This window comes from Phyllobates terribilis, unplaced genomic scaffold (assembly GCF_046119375.1).
Source record: "Phyllobates terribilis strain yellow unplaced genomic scaffold, ASM4611937v1 Scaffold_84__1_contigs__length_6523798, whole genome shotgun sequence".
Taxonomy (NCBI): domain Eukaryota; kingdom Metazoa; phylum Chordata; class Amphibia; order Anura; family Dendrobatidae; genus Phyllobates; species Phyllobates terribilis.
This window is the reverse complement of record NW_027362844.1, coordinates 1,238,887-1,253,815: the sequence shown is the minus strand read 5'-3', so window position 1 is coordinate 1,253,815 and position 14,929 is coordinate 1,238,887. Positions and strand designations below refer to the sequence as shown.

At 46.1% G+C, this 14,929-nt stretch overlaps 9 non-coding genes across 9 annotated transcripts; all 9 read right to left on the bottom strand.

The window, feature by feature from the left end:
- Positions 1–3,239: 3,239 nt before the first annotated feature.
- On the bottom strand, positions 3,240–3,430 carry LOC141197519 (U2 spliceosomal RNA). The gene has a single exon (XR_012269769.1). It is a non-coding gene; the product is annotated as a U2 spliceosomal RNA (small nuclear RNA).
- A 1,115-nt stretch (positions 3,431–4,545) lies between these two features.
- LOC141197420 (U2 spliceosomal RNA) lies at positions 4,546–4,736 on the bottom strand. Its single transcript, XR_012269676.1, has one exon. It is a non-coding gene; the product is annotated as a U2 spliceosomal RNA (small nuclear RNA).
- A 1,115-nt stretch (positions 4,737–5,851) lies between these two features.
- LOC141197419 (U2 spliceosomal RNA) lies at positions 5,852–6,042 on the bottom strand. Its single transcript, XR_012269675.1, has one exon. It is a non-coding gene; the product is annotated as a U2 spliceosomal RNA (small nuclear RNA).
- A 1,115-nt stretch (positions 6,043–7,157) lies between these two features.
- Positions 7,158–7,348, bottom strand: LOC141197418 (U2 spliceosomal RNA). Its single transcript, XR_012269674.1, has one exon. It is a non-coding gene; the product is annotated as a U2 spliceosomal RNA (small nuclear RNA).
- Positions 7,349–8,460: 1,112 nt separating this feature from the next.
- LOC141197417 (U2 spliceosomal RNA) lies at positions 8,461–8,651 on the bottom strand. The gene has a single exon (XR_012269673.1). It is a non-coding gene; the product is annotated as a U2 spliceosomal RNA (small nuclear RNA).
- Positions 8,652–9,766: 1,115 nt separating this feature from the next.
- LOC141197416 (U2 spliceosomal RNA) lies at positions 9,767–9,957 on the bottom strand. Its single transcript, XR_012269672.1, has one exon. It is a non-coding gene; the product is annotated as a U2 spliceosomal RNA (small nuclear RNA).
- A 1,118-nt stretch (positions 9,958–11,075) lies between these two features.
- Positions 11,076–11,266, bottom strand: LOC141197415 (U2 spliceosomal RNA). The gene has a single exon (XR_012269671.1). It is a non-coding gene; the product is annotated as a U2 spliceosomal RNA (small nuclear RNA).
- Positions 11,267–12,381: 1,115 nt separating this feature from the next.
- Positions 12,382–12,572, bottom strand: LOC141197414 (U2 spliceosomal RNA). The gene has a single exon (XR_012269670.1). It is a non-coding gene; the product is annotated as a U2 spliceosomal RNA (small nuclear RNA).
- A 1,115-nt stretch (positions 12,573–13,687) lies between these two features.
- Positions 13,688–13,878, bottom strand: LOC141197413 (U2 spliceosomal RNA). Its single transcript, XR_012269669.1, has one exon. It is a non-coding gene; the product is annotated as a U2 spliceosomal RNA (small nuclear RNA).
- Positions 13,879–14,929: the final 1,051 nt, after the last annotated feature.

Genomic DNA, 14,929 nt, shown 5'->3' with positions numbered 1-14,929 from the left:
CAATTTGCGTAAAGGGTCACCCCCCGCTCGTTGTTCACTAGCACAAAGACAATTAAAATCACCCCCTACGATCAGGGGAGATGACCCAGTACAGTACAATGGCAATATCCCAAATAAATTAATTCTCTCTTGCTTATCAGGGGGAGCATAAATATTCATTACACGTAGGGTAAAACCATTAAATTTAAAATGCACTAAAACCACTCTGCCTGGTACTATTTCTGTGACAGCATTTACAGTAATATTTCTCCCACGACAGAGGAAGCCCACCCCCGCTGACTTGTTGTCATTGGAGCCAGACCAGATGGAGGGCCCCAGTCTCCAATCTGTCTTGATGTCATTATAATTTAGTGCATGTTGTATCCCGCATTCCTGTAATAAACAAATGTCAAAGTCAGCGGTTTCTAAATACTTGAATAGAGCAGCCCTACGAACTGGGCTCTTTAATGACCTCACATTCAGTGAGACAAGTCTTAATGTCGGCATTCATAGGTCAGGGTGGTGGATCTTCCATGAGGACACCTGACTCAAAGCCCTGTATGTCAAATTGCTCCAGGACATCCGGGCTAGAGGACCCAAACGACTCGATATTCTGTGAGCCGGCGGTTGCCCCCTCGTAGGTCACGGTTCCCAGCCACATTCCAGGAGACGCTGGGGCTTCGACATTCCGTCTCTTTTTCGGGGCAGACTCCACCAGGTCACTGGTACAGTCCTCCTCTTCCTCCACCTCCTCCAGCGGGAGAGACTGGTCCATCAGGATAAGATCACCAACACCGATTCCCTGATGTTCGCCACCTAGAAGCAAAGCCCCCTCATCTGGCTGGCTAATCGCCCTGGAAGATCCTGAGGCCATCGCTGCGTGGTCCCCTGTAGCCAACCGCACAGGGGCACCACCCTCCAGCCCAACAGGATCGGTATCGGGAACCATCGACAAGGAGGATACCCTCCCAGAAGGAGGACCCCTCCGCTCCGGTCCATGCGAGGTCCGCCCATCGTTAAGGGACTTCGATGCAGGGGCCGCCCCAGAGGGGCCTCCGGCTCCCTGCTCCATCCCAGCCTTCTCGCCCTTCGAACCGCCCTCCGACGCCGGCCCGCCAGTGAAGACCGGCGGGCGCATCGGCTCAGCTGCAGAAGATGCAGCTTCTGCGTAGGTCCTGGTCCTGGTCCTGTTGGGGCATCCTCGGAACATGTGCCCCGCCTCACCACAAAGATTGCATTTCCTCCCAACGGGACAGTCCTTCATTAAATGTCCGTAACAGCTGCAATTATTGCAGCGGTCTACTTTCCTGCCCGTGCAGGACGTTTGGGTATGACCCATTTGTCCACAGTTCCTGCAACATACCGGCATTCCAGGGTAAAATAAGTAGCCTCTGCTCTTACCGATCACAAATGTTGAGGGAGGGTGTAGCATTCCTCCCACTCCGCTTGGGTCCCTCTTTAGACGGGCCATGTACCTCCTCTTGCCGCACCAGAAGCCTACCGCGTTCTTCACAGTGCCCAGGTATCTCAGATCGTCACAATAACGGATAAGGTAGGTCGAGATGTCTGCAGCTTCCACAAAGGGGTTCGGGAAATGCACCACGATAGGGATCTCGTCATAGGCATACAAGAGACAAAAGGTTAGTCCATCCAATTCATCCAAGTAGTTTTTCTCATTTACCTTTTGTACGAGTTGGTGACAGCATCCCTGGCTCTTGAAGGTGATGGTGTAAGTCCCCTTGTACTCATTGTCCTGGAAGCAGAATATGTCTTCCCGCCGAAACTCCAGAACTCCAAGCAGAATCCTATGGCAGATGTAATACAAATTCTTCTCCGTCCTCGATCCTGCTCCAACTTCAATCCTCACGGTGTTCCGCATCCGGGCATCACCCGATGAATATGTGAGCGTTGCCGGCATCCTTCACTCAGGAACGTACCGACTCTTCTCTCTGAAAGGCGCAAGCCTTCATGGGATCCCTTCTCGTTGCTCCCGGACTAATCCTTCCTCCCAATAGCAGCAGGGGGGTTAAGTCCCTCCGAAAAGGAACGATCCCCCCAGGCCGAGAGAAAGGGTACCAAGAGCACCTCACAGGCAAGACCACACAGGTAAACCTGATAGATCGTGCCAAAAGGCCGAGAAGCGATAACCAGAATTGGTTTCAAACTACGGAGCCACCCAAGGATCCTGAAAAGTCCATTTGTGGAGATGAGCTCCTGGACTCCCGTTAAGAAGACATGTTGTCAACCTCTAGATCCCTTACATGCCTGCACTTTTCGGCTTGCTGCTGCTGCAATCCACACGTTTTAGAACTGCATAACTCCACCTCTTTAAACACAGCACCTTCACCCCCTGCTGTTCCCACCCGCCTCAACACCGTTGGAAGGGAGGAGAACCAATTAAGGCGGGGGGTGGGGTGGAACGAGCAGCTGTCTACCCTTAGCAGGAGGGCTCCTGATTATATACCTCTCCTGCTGCTGCTGCTGCTGGCTGTCCAGCAGCAGACTGAAGGTGGCTGCTGCTGTGCACAGGTATATAAATGCTCAGAGCCTATTATGACACGCGCAGCCAGCGTTCCATTGCCACATTCCATCTACTGCAGGCAGGATACCTGGCTGGCTGAATGTCGCTGAGAAGCTCACAGAGACCGCCATAAGCAACAGTTTAACAGAATGCCACAGACTAATCAACCAAACTTTTTGGGTTGGGTTCTCTTTTATAGTCTGCAGGCATTAAATGAAAGAAGTCAGTGTTCCAGCAGAAGGAGACAACGTTTCAGAAAAGGCATTGTAGCAAACCAAAAAAGAAATTTTAAGCGCAGCAGAGTAACCAGCGCACATACCTGTTAGCTCAGGTGAGTTTAAAAGGCTGCTGTTGATAACAAGGGCATTTGCTAAATAGATGGTGTGTGTGCAACAATATACTGAAAGGTCAATTATATTGTGCAGCTTATCTCACCACCTGTAGTTATTTAGGTGAAAGCTCCAAAATGCTTGCCTAATATGTCTGTTTATCCAAAAGGAAGTAAAAAGGGAGAGCTAGAAAGATAGCATTGCATCACATTACATGGCAATGCAATGCACAGTTGCTGAAGTTGAACCAAAATGAGCTTGTAATCTGGCTTCTGCAACTTTGAACATGAAAAATCCAATGAGGAGAAGAAAAGCAAAGCCAAAGAGTCCATCCCAAAATCCGACAAACAAGCAAAATGAACAAAAAACATTGAATTCAATTCTTTCTGATTTTAGAAACTGCATTAAAGAAGGGGTGCACCGGTCCTGGAGATACTGCAATACCAGGTCAATGCGTGGAGTGGACAGAGCAAGCTCTTTTTCCATCTCCCTGTTCTAAAAATCCATTTAATATATGGTCCCCAGATAGGGGACGTATCAGATATTAAACTGATAAGAACAGATACTACACTTGATCTTAGCCAAAAGGCCGGGAAGCGATAACCAGAATTGGTTTCAAACTACGGAGCCACCCAAGGATCCTGAAAAGTCCATTTGTGGAGATGAGCTCCTGGACTCCCGTTAAGAAGACATATTGTCAACCTCTAGATCCCTTACATGCCTGCACTTTTCGGCTTGCTGCTGCTGCAATCCACGCGTTTTAGATCTGCATAACTCCACCTCTTTAAACACAGCACCTTCACCCCCTGCTGTTCCCACCCGCCTCAACACCGTTGGAAGGGAGGAGAACCAATTAAGGCGGGGGGTGGGGTGGAACGAGCAGCTGTCTACCCTTAGCAGGAGGGCTCCTGATTACATACCTCTCCTGCTGCTGCTGCTGCTGGCTGTCCAGCAGCAGACTGAAGGTGGCTGCTGCTGTGCACAGGTATATAAAGGCTCAGAGCCTATTATGACACGCGCAGCCAGCGTTCCATTGCCACATTCCATCTACTGCAGGCAGGATACCTGGCTGGCTGAATGTCGCTGAGAAGCTCACAGAGACCGCCATAAGCAACAGTTTAACAGAATGCCACAGACTAATCAACCAAACTTTTTGGGTTGGGTTCTCTTTTATAGTCTGCAGGCATTAAATGAAAGAAGTCAGTGTTCCAGCAGAAGGAGACAACGTTTCAGAAAAGGCATTGTAGCAAACCAAAAAAGAAATTTTAAGCGCAGCAGAGTAACCAGCGCACATACCTGTTAGCTCAGGTGAGTTTAAAAGGCTGCTGTTGATAACAAGGGCATTTGCTAAATAGATGGTGTGTGTGCAACAATATACTGAAAGGTCAATTATATTGTGCAGCTTATCTCACCACCTGTAGTTATTTAGGTGAAAGCTCCAAAATGCTTGCCTAATATGTCTGTTTATCCAAAAGGAAGTAAAAAGGGAGAGCTAGAAAGATAGCATTGCATCACATTACATGGCAATGCAATGCACAGTTGCTGAAGTTGAACCAAAATGAGCTTGTAATCTGGCTTCTGCAACTTTGAACATGAAAAATCCAATGAGGAGAAGAAAAGCAAAGCCAAAGAGTCCATCCCAAAATCCGACAAACAAGCAAAATGAACAAAAAACATTGAATTCAATTCTTTCTGATTTTAGAAACTTCATTAAAGAAGGGGTGCACCGGTCCTGGAGATACTGCAATACCAGGTCAATGCGTGGAGTGGACAGAGCAAGCTCTTTTTCCATCTCCCTGTTCTAAAAATCCATTTAATATATGGTCCCCAGATAGGGGACGTATCAGATATTAAACTGATAAGAACAGATACTACACTTGATCTTAGCCAAAAGGCCGAGAAGCGATAACCAGAATTGGTTTCAAACTACGGAGCCACCCAAGGATCCTGAAAAGTCCATTTGTGGAGATGAGCTCCTGGACTCCCGTTAAGAAGACATGTTGTCAACCTCTAGATCCCTTACATGCCTGCACTTTTCGGCTTGCTGCTGCTGCAATCCACGCGTTTTAGATCTGCATAACTCCACCTCTTTAAACACAGCACCTTCACCCCCTGCTGTTCCCACCCGCCTCAACACCGTTGGAAGGGAGGAGAACCAATTAAGGCGGGGGGTGGGGTGGAACGAGCAGCTGTTTACCCTTAGCAGGAGGGCTCCTGATTACATACCTCTCCTGCTGCTGCTGCTGCTGGCTGTCCAGCAGCAGACTGAAGGTGGCTGCTGCTGTGCACAGGTATATAAAGGCTCAGAGCCTATTATGACATGCGCAGCCAGCGTTCCATTGCCACATTCCATCTACTGCAGGCAGGATACCTGGCTGGCTGAATGTCGCTGAGAAGCTCACAGAGACCGCCATAAGCAACAGTTTAACAGAATGCCACAGACTAATCAACCAAACTTTTTGGGTTGGGTTCTCTTTTATAGTCTGCAGGCATTAAATGAAAGAAGTCAGTGTTCCAGCAGAAGGAGACAACGTTTCAGAAAAGGCATTGTAGCAAACCAAAAAAGAAATTTTAAGCGCAGCAGAGTAACCAGCGCACATACCTGTTAGCTCAGGTGAGTTTAAAAGGCTGCTGTTGATAACAAGGGCATTTGCTAAATAGATGGTGTGTGTGCAACAATATACTGAAAGGTCAATTATATTGTGCAGCTTATCTCACCACCTGTAGTTATTTAGGTGAAAGCTCCAAAATGCTTGCCTAATATGTCTGTTTATCCAAAAGGAAGTAAAAAGGGAGAGCTAGAAAGATAGCATTGCATCACATTACATGGCAATGCAATGCACAGTTGCTGAAGTTGAACCAAAATGAGCTTGTAATCTGGCTTCTGCAACTTTGAACATGAAAAATCCAATGAGGAGAAGAAAAGCAAAGCCAAAGAGTCCATCCCAAAATCCGACAAACAAGCAAAATGAACAAAAAACATTGAATTCAATTCTTTCTGATTTTAGAAACTGCATTAAAGAAGGGGTGCACCGGTCCTGGAGATACTGCAATACCAGGTCAATGCGTGGAGTGGACAGAGCAAGCTCTTTTTCCATCTCCCTGTTCTAAAAATCCATTTAATATATGGTCCCCAGATAGGGGACGTATCAGATATTAAACTGATAAGAACAGATACTACACTTGATCTTAGCCAAAAGGCCGAGAAGCGATAACCAGAATTGGTTTCAAACGACGGAGCCACCCAAGGATCCTGAAAAGTCCATTTGTGGAGATGAGCTCCTGGACTCCCGTTAAGAAGACATGTTGTCAACCTCTAGATCCCTTACATGCCTGCACTTTTCGGCTTGCTGCTGCTGCAATCCACGCGTTTTAGATCTGCATAACTCCACCTCTTTAAACACAGCACCTTCACCCCCTGCTGTTCCCACCCGCCTCAACACCGTTGGAAGGGAGGAGAACCAATTAAGGCGGGGGGTGGGGTGGAACGAGCAGCTGTCTACCCTTAGCAGGAGGGCTCCTGATTACATACCTCTCCTGCTGCTGCTGCTGCTGGCTGTCCAGCAGCAGACTGAAGGTGGCTGCTGCTGTGCACAGGTATATAAAGGCTCAGAGCCTATTATGACACGCGCAGCCAGCGTTCCATTGCCACATTCCATCTACTGCAGGCAGGATACCTGGCTGGCTGAATGTCGCTGAGAAGCTCACAGAGACCGCCATAAGCAACAGTTTAACAGAATGCCACAGACTAATCAACCAAACTTTTTGGGTTGGGTTCTCTTTTATAGTCTGCAGGCATTAAATGAAAGAAGTCAGTGTTCCAGCAGAAGGAGACAACGTTTCAGAAAAGGCATTGTAGCAAACCAAAAAAGAAATTTTAAGCGCAGCAGAGTAACCAGCGCACATACCTGTTAGCTCAGGTGAGTTTAAAAGGCTGCTGTTGATAACAAGGGCATTTGCTAAATAGATGGTGTGTGTGCAACAATATACTGAAAGGTCAATTATATTGTGCAGCTTATCTCACCACCTGTAGTTATTTAGGTGAAAGCTCCAAAATGCTTGCCTAATATGTCTGTTTATCCAAAAGGAAGTAAAAAGGGAGAGCTAGAAAGATAGCATTGCATCACATTACATGGCAATGCAATGCACAGTTGCTGAAGTTGAACCAAAATGAGCTTGTAATCTGGCTTCTGCAACTTTGAACATGAAAAATCCAATGAGGAGAAGAAAAGCAAAGCCAAAGAGTCCATCCCAAAATCTGACAAACAAGCAAAATGAACAAAAAACATTGAATTCAATTCTTTCTGATTTTAGAAACTGCATTAAAGAAGGGGTGCACCGGTCCTGGAGATACTGCAATACCAGGTCAATGCGTGGAGTGGACAGAGCAAGCTCTTTTTCCATCTCCCTGTTCTAAAAATCCATTTAATATATGGTCCCCAGATAGGGGACGTATCAGATATTAAACTGATAAGAACAGATACTACACTTGATCTTAGCCAAAAGGCCGAGAAGCGATAACCAGAATTGGTTTCAAACTACGGAGCCACCCAAGGATCCTGAAAAGTCCATTTGTGGAGATGAGCTCCTGGACTCCCGTTAAGAAGACATGTTGTCAACCTCTAGATCCCTTACATGCCTGCACTTTTCGGCTTGCTGCTGCTGCAATCCACGCGTTTTAGATCTGCATAACTCCACCTCTTTAAACACAGCACCTTCACCCCCTGCTGTTCCCACCCGCCTCAACACCGTTGGAAGGGAGGAGAACCAATTAAGGCGGGGGGTGGGGTGGAACGAGCAGCTGTCTACCCTTAGCAGGAGGGCTCCTGATTACATACCTCTCCTGCTGCTGCTGCTGGCTGTCCAGCAGCAGACTGAAGGTGGCTGCTGCTGTGCACAGGTATATAAAGGCTCAGAGCCTATTATGACACGCGCAGCCAGCGTTCCATTGCCACATTCCATCTACTGCAGGCAGGATACCTGGCTGGCTGAATGTCGCTGAGAAGCTCACAGAGACCGCCATAAGCAACAGTTTAACAGAATGCCACAGACTAATCAACCAAACTTTTTGGGTTGGGTTCTCTTTTATAGTCTGCAGGCATTAAATGAAAGAAGTCAGTGTTCCAGCAGAAGGAGACAACGTTTCAGAAAAGGCATTGTAGCAAACCAAAAAAGAAATTTTAAGCGCAGCAGAGTAACCAGCGCACATACCTGTTAGCTCAGGTGAGTTTAAAAGGCTGCTGTTGATAACAAGGGCATTTGCTAAATAGATGGTGTGTGTGCAACAATATACTGAAAGGTCAATTATATTGTGCAGCTTATCTCACCACCTGTAGTTATTTAGGTGAAAGCTCCAAAATGCTTGCCTAATATGTCTGTTTATCCAAAAGGAAGTAAAAAGGGAGAGCTAGAAAGATAGCATTGCATCACATTACATGGCAATGCAATGCACAGTTGCTGAAGTTGAACCAAAATGAGCTTGTAATCTGGCTTCTGCAACTTTGAACATGAAAAATCCAATGAGGAGAAGAAAAGCAAAGCCAAAGAGTCCATCCCAAAATCCGACAAACAAGCAAAATGAACAAAAAACATTGAATTCAATTCTTTCTGATTTTAGAAACTGCATTAAAGAAGGGGTGCACCGGTCCTGGAGATACTGCAATACCAGGTCAATGCGTGGAGTGGACAGAGCAAGCTCTTTTTCCATCTCCCTGTTCTAAAAATCCATTTAATATATGGTCCCCAGATAGGGGACGTATCAGATATTAAACTGATAAGAACAGATACTACACTTGATCTTAGCCAAAAGGCCGAGAAGCGATAACCAGAATTGGTTTCAAACTACGGAGCCACCCAAGAATCCTGAAAAGTCCATTTGTGGAGATGAGCTCCTGGACTCCCGTTAAGAAGACATGTTGTCAACCTCTAGATCCCTTACATGCCTGCACTTTTCGGCTTGCTGCTGCTGCAATCCACGCGTTTTAGATCTGCATAACTCCACCTCTTTAAACACAGCACCTTCACCCCCTGCTGTTCCCACCCGCCTCAACACCGTTGGAAGGGAGGAGAACCAATTAAGGCGGGGGGTGGGGTGTAACGAGCAGCTTTCTACCCTTAGCAGGAGGGCTCCTGATTACATACCTCTCCTGCTGCTGCTGCTGCTGGCTGTCCAGCAGCAGACTGAAGGTGGCTGCTGCTGTGCACAGGTATATAAAGGCTCAGAGCCTATTATGACACGCGCAGCCAGCGTTCCATTGCCACATTCCATCTACTGCAGGCAGGATACCTGGCTGGCTGAATGTCGCTGAGAAGCTCACAGAGACCGCCATAAGCAACAGTTTAACAGAATGCCACAGACTAATCAACCAAACTTTTTGGGTTGGGTTCTCTTTTATAGTCTGCAGGCATTAAATGAAAGAAGTCAGTGTTCCAGCAGAAGGAGACAACGTTTCAGAAAAGGCATTGTAGCAAACCAAAAAAGAAATTTTAAGCGCAGCAGAGTAACCAGCGCACATACCTGTTAGCTCAGGTGAGTTTAAAAGGCTGCTGTTGATAACAAGGGCATTTGCTAAATAGATGGTGTGTGTGCAACAATATACTGAAAGGTCAATTATATTGTGCAGCTTATCTCACCACCTGTAGTTATTTAGGTGAAAGCTCCAAAATGCTTGCCTAATATGTCTGTTTATCCAAAAGGAAGTAAAAAGGGAGAGCTAGAAAGATAGCATTGCATCACATTACATGGCAATGCAATGCACAGTTGCTGAAGTTGAACCAAAATGAGCTTGTAATCTGGCTTCTGCAACTTTGAACATGAAAAATCCAATGAGGAGAAGAAAAGCAAAGCCAAAGAGTCCATCCCAAAATCCGACAAACAAGCAAAATGAACAAAAAACATTGAATTCAATTCTTTCTGATTTTAGAAACTGCATTAAAGAAGGGGTGCACCGGTCCTGGAGATACTGCAATACCAGGTCAATGCGTGGAGTGGACAGAGCAAGCTCTTTTTCCATCTCCCTGTTCTAAAAATCCATTTAATATATGGTCCCCAGATAGGGGACGTATCAGATATTAAACTGATAAGAACAGATACTACACTTGATCTTAGCCAAAAGGCCGAGAAGCGATAACCAGAATTGGTTTCAAACTACGGAGCCACCCAAGGATCCTGAAAAGTCCATTTGTGGAGATGAGCTCCTGGACTCCCGTTAAGAAGACATGTTGTCAACCTCTAGATCCCTTACATGCCTGCACTTTTCGGCTTGCTGCTGCTGCAATCCACGCGTTTTAGATCTGCATAACTCCACCTCTTTAAACACAGCACCTTCACCCCCTGCTGTTCCCACCCGCCTCAACACCGTTGGAAGGGAGGAGAACCAATTAAGGCGGGGGGTGGGGTGGAACGAGCAGCTGTCTACCCTTAGCAGGAGGGCTCCTGATTACATACCTCTCCTGCTGCTGCTGCTGCTGCTGGCTGTCCAGCAGCAGACTGAAGGTGGCTGCTGCTGTGCACAGGTATATAAAGGCTCAGAGCCTATTATGACACGCGCAGCCAGCGTTCCATTGCCACATTCCATCTACTGCAGGCAGGATACCTGGCTGGCTGAATGTCGCTGAGAAGCTCACAGAGACCGCCATAAGCAACAGTTTAACAGAATGCCACAGACTAATCAACCAAACTTTTTGGGTTGGGTTCTCTTTTATAGTCTGCAGGCATTAAATGAAAGAAGTCAGTGTTCCAGCAGAAGGAGACAACGTTTCAGAAAAGGCATTGTAGCAAACCAAAAAAGAAATTTTAAGCGCAGCAGAGTAACCAGCGCACATACCTGTTAGCTCAGGTGAGTTTAAAAGGCTGCTGTTGATAACAAGGGCATTTGCTAAATAGATGGTGTGTGTGCAACAATATACTGAAAGGTCAATTATATTGTGCAGCTTATCTCACCACCTGTAGTTATTTAGGTGAAAGCTCCAAAATGCTTGCCTAATATGTCTGTTTATCCAAAAGGAAGTAAAAAGGGAGAGCTAGAAAGATAGCATTGCATCACATTACATGGCAATGCAATGCACAGTTGCTGAAGTTGAACCAAAATGAGCTTGTAATCTGGCTTCTGCAACTTTGAACATGAAAAATCCAATGAGGAGAAGAAAAGCAAAGCCAAAGAGTCCATCCCAAAATCCGACAAACAAGCAAAATGAACAAAAAACATTGAATTCAATTCTTTCTGATTTTAGAAACTGCATTAAAGAAGGGGTGCACCGGTCCTGGAGATACTGCAATACCAGGTCAATGCGTGGAGTGGACAGAGCAAGCTCTTTTTCCATCTCCCTGTTCTAAAAATCCATTTAATATATGGTCCCCAGATAGGGGACGTATCAGATATTAAACTGATAAGAACAGATACTACACTTGATCTTAGCCAAAAGGCCGAGAAGCGATAACCAGAATTGGTTTCAAACTACGGAGCCACCCAAGGATCCTGAAAAGTCCATTTGTGGAGATGAGCTCCTGGACTCCCGTTAAGAAGACATGTTGTCAACCTCTAGATCCCTTACATGCCTGCACTTTTCGGCTTGCTGCTGCTGCAATCCACGCGTTTTAGATCTGCATAACTCCACCTCTTTAAACACAGCACCTTCACCCCCTGCTGTTCCCACCCGCCTCAACACCGTTGGAAGGGAGGAGAACCAATTAAGGCGGGGGGTGGGGTGGAACGAGCAGCTGTCTACCCTTAGCAGGAGGGCTCCTGATTACATACCTCTCCTGCTGCTGCTGCTGCTGGCTGTCCAGCAGCAGACTGAAGGTGGCTGCTGCTGTGCACAGGTATATAAAGGCTCAGAGCCTATTATGACACGCGCAGCCAGCGCTCCATTGCCACATTCCATCTACTGCAGGCAGGATACCTGGCTGGCTGAATGTCGCTGAGAAGCTCACAGAGACCGCCATAAGCAACAGTTTAACAGAATGCCACAGACTAATCAACCAAACTTTTTGGGTTGGGTTCTCTTTTATAGTCTGCAGGCATTAAATGAAAGAAGTCAGTGTTCCAGCAGAAGGAGACAACGTTTCAGAAAAGGCATTGTAGCAAACCAAAAAAGAAATTTTAAGCGCAGCAGAGTAACCAGCGCACATACCTGTTAGCTCAGGTGAGTTTAAAAGGCTGCTGTTGATAACAAGGGCATTTGCTAAATAGATGGTGTGTGTGCAACAATATACTGAAAGGTCAATTATATTGTGCAGCTTATCTCACCACCTGTAGTTATTTAGGTGAAAGCTCCAAAATGCTTGCCTAATATGTCTGTTTATCCAAAAGGAAGTAAAAAGGGAGAGCTAGAAAGATAGCATCGCATCACATTACATGGCAATGCAATGCACAGTTGCTGAAGTTGAACCAAAATGAGCTTGTAATCTGGCTTCTGCAACTTTGAACATGAAAAATCCAATGAGGAGAAGAAAAGCAAAGCCAAAGAGTCCATCCCAAAATCCGACAAACAAGCAAAATGAACAAAAAACATTGAATTCAATTCTTTCTGATTTTAGAAACTGCATTAAAGAAGGGGTGCACCGGTCCTGGAGATACTGCAATACCAGGTCAATGCGTGGAGTGGACAGAGCAAGCTCTTTTTCCATCTCCCTGTTCTAAAAATCCATTTAATATATGGTCCCCAGATAGGGGACGTATCAGATATTAAACTGATAAGAACAGATACTACACTTGATCTTAGCCAAAAGGCCGAGAAGCGATAACCAGAATTGGTTTCAAACTACGGAGCCACCCAAGGATCCTGAAAAGTCCATTTGTGGAGATGAGCTCCTGGACTCCCGTTAAGAAGACATGTTGTCAACCTCTAGATCCCTTACATGCCTGCACTTTTCGGCTTGCTGCTGCTGCAATCCACGCGTTTTAGATCTGCATAACTCCACCTCTTTAAACACAGCACCTTCACCCCCTGCTGTTCCCACCCGCCTCAACACCGTTGGAAGGGAGGAGAACCAATTAAGGCGGGGGGTGGGGTGGAACGAGCAGCTGTCTACCCTTAGCAGGAGGGCTCCTGATTACATACCTCTCCTGCTGCTGCTGCTGCTGGCTGTCCAGCAGCAGACTGAAGGTGGCTGCTGCTGTGCACAGGTATATAAAGGCTCAGAGCCTATTATGACACGCGCAGCCAGCGTTCCATTGCCACATTCCATCTACTGCAGGCAGGATACCTGGCTGGCTGAATGTCGCTGAGAAGCTCACAGAGACCGCCATAAGCAACAGTTTAACAGAATGCCACAGACTAATCAACCAAACTTTTTGGGTTGGGTTCTCTTTTATAGTCTGCAGGCATTAAATGAAAGAAGTCAGTGTTCCAGCAGAAGGAGACAACGTTTCAGAAAAGGCATTGTAGCAAACCAAAAAAGAAATTTTAAGCGCAGCAGAGTAACCAGCGCACATACCTGTTAGCTCAGGTGAGTTTAAAAGGCTGCTGTTGATAACAAGGGTATTTGCTAAATAGATGGTGTGTGTGCAACAATATACTGAAAGGTCAATTATATTGTGCAGCTTATCTCACCACCTGTAGTTATTTAGGTGAAAGCTCCAAAATGCTTGCCTAATATGTCTGTTTATCCAAAAGGAAGTAAAAAGGGAGAGCTAGAAAGATAGCATTGCATCACATTACATGGCAATGCAATGCACAGTTGCTGAAGTTGAACCAAAATGAGCTTGTAATCTGGCTTCTGCAACTTTGAACATGAAAAATCCAATGAGGAGAAGAAAAGCAAAGCCAAAGAGTCCATCCCAAAATCCGACAAACAAGCAAAATGAACAAAAAACATTGAATTCAATTCTTTCTGATTTTAGAAACTGCATTAAAGAAGGGGTGCACCGGTCCTGGAGATACTGCAATACCAGGTCAATGCGTGGAGTGGACAGAGCAAGCTCTTTTTCCATCTCCCTGTTCTAAAAATCCATTTAATATATGGTCCCCAGATAGGGGACGTATCAGATATTAAACTGATAAGAACAGATACTACACTTGATCTTAGCCAAAAGGCCGAGAAGCGATAACCAGAATTGGTTTCAAACTACGGAGCCACCCAAGGATCCTGAAAAGTCCATTTGTGGAGATGAGCTCCTGGACTCCCGTTAAGAAGACATGTTGTCAACCTCTAGATCCCTTACATGCCTGCACTTTTCGGCTTGCTGCTGCTGCAATCCACGCGTTTTAGATCTGCATAACTCCACCTCTTTAAACACAGCACCTTCACCCCCTGCTGTTCCCACCCGCCTCAACACCGTTGGAAGGGAGGAGAACCAATTAAGGCGGGGGGTGGGGTGGAACGAGCAGCTGTCTACCCTTAGCAGGAGGGCTCCTGATTACATACCTCTCCTGCTGCTGCTGCTGCTGGCTGTCCAGCAGCAGACTGAAGGTGGCTGCTGCTGTGCACAGGTATATAAAGGCTCAGAGCCTATTATGACACGCGCAGCCAGCGTTCCATTGCCACATTCCATCTACTGCAGGCAGGATACCTGGCTGGCTGAATGTCGCTGAGAAGCTCACAGAGACCGCCATAAGCAACAGTTTAACAGAATGCCACAGACTAATCAACCAAACTTTTTGGGTTGGGTTCTCTTTTATAGTCTGCAGGCATTAAATGAAAGAAGTCAGTGTTCCAGCAGAAGGAGACAACGTTTCAGAAAAGGCATTGTAGCAAACCAAAAAAGAAATTTTAAGCGCAGCAGAGTAACCAGCGCACATACCTGTTAGCTCAGGTGAGTTTAAAAGGCTGCTGTTGATAACAAGGGCATTTGCTAAATAGATGGTGTGTGTGCAACAATATACTGAAAGGTCAATTATATTGTGCAGCTTATCTCACCACCTGTAGTTATTTAGGTGAAAGCTCCAAAATGCTTGCCTAATATGTCTGTTTATCCAAAAGGAAGTAAAAAGGGAGAGCTAGAAAGATAGCATTGCATCACATTACATGGCAATGCAATGCACAGTTGCTGAAGTTGAACCAAAATGAGCTTGTAATCTGGCTTCTGCAACTTTGAACATGAAAAATCCAATGAGGAGAAGAAAAGCAAAGCCAAAGAGTCCATCCCAAAATCCGACA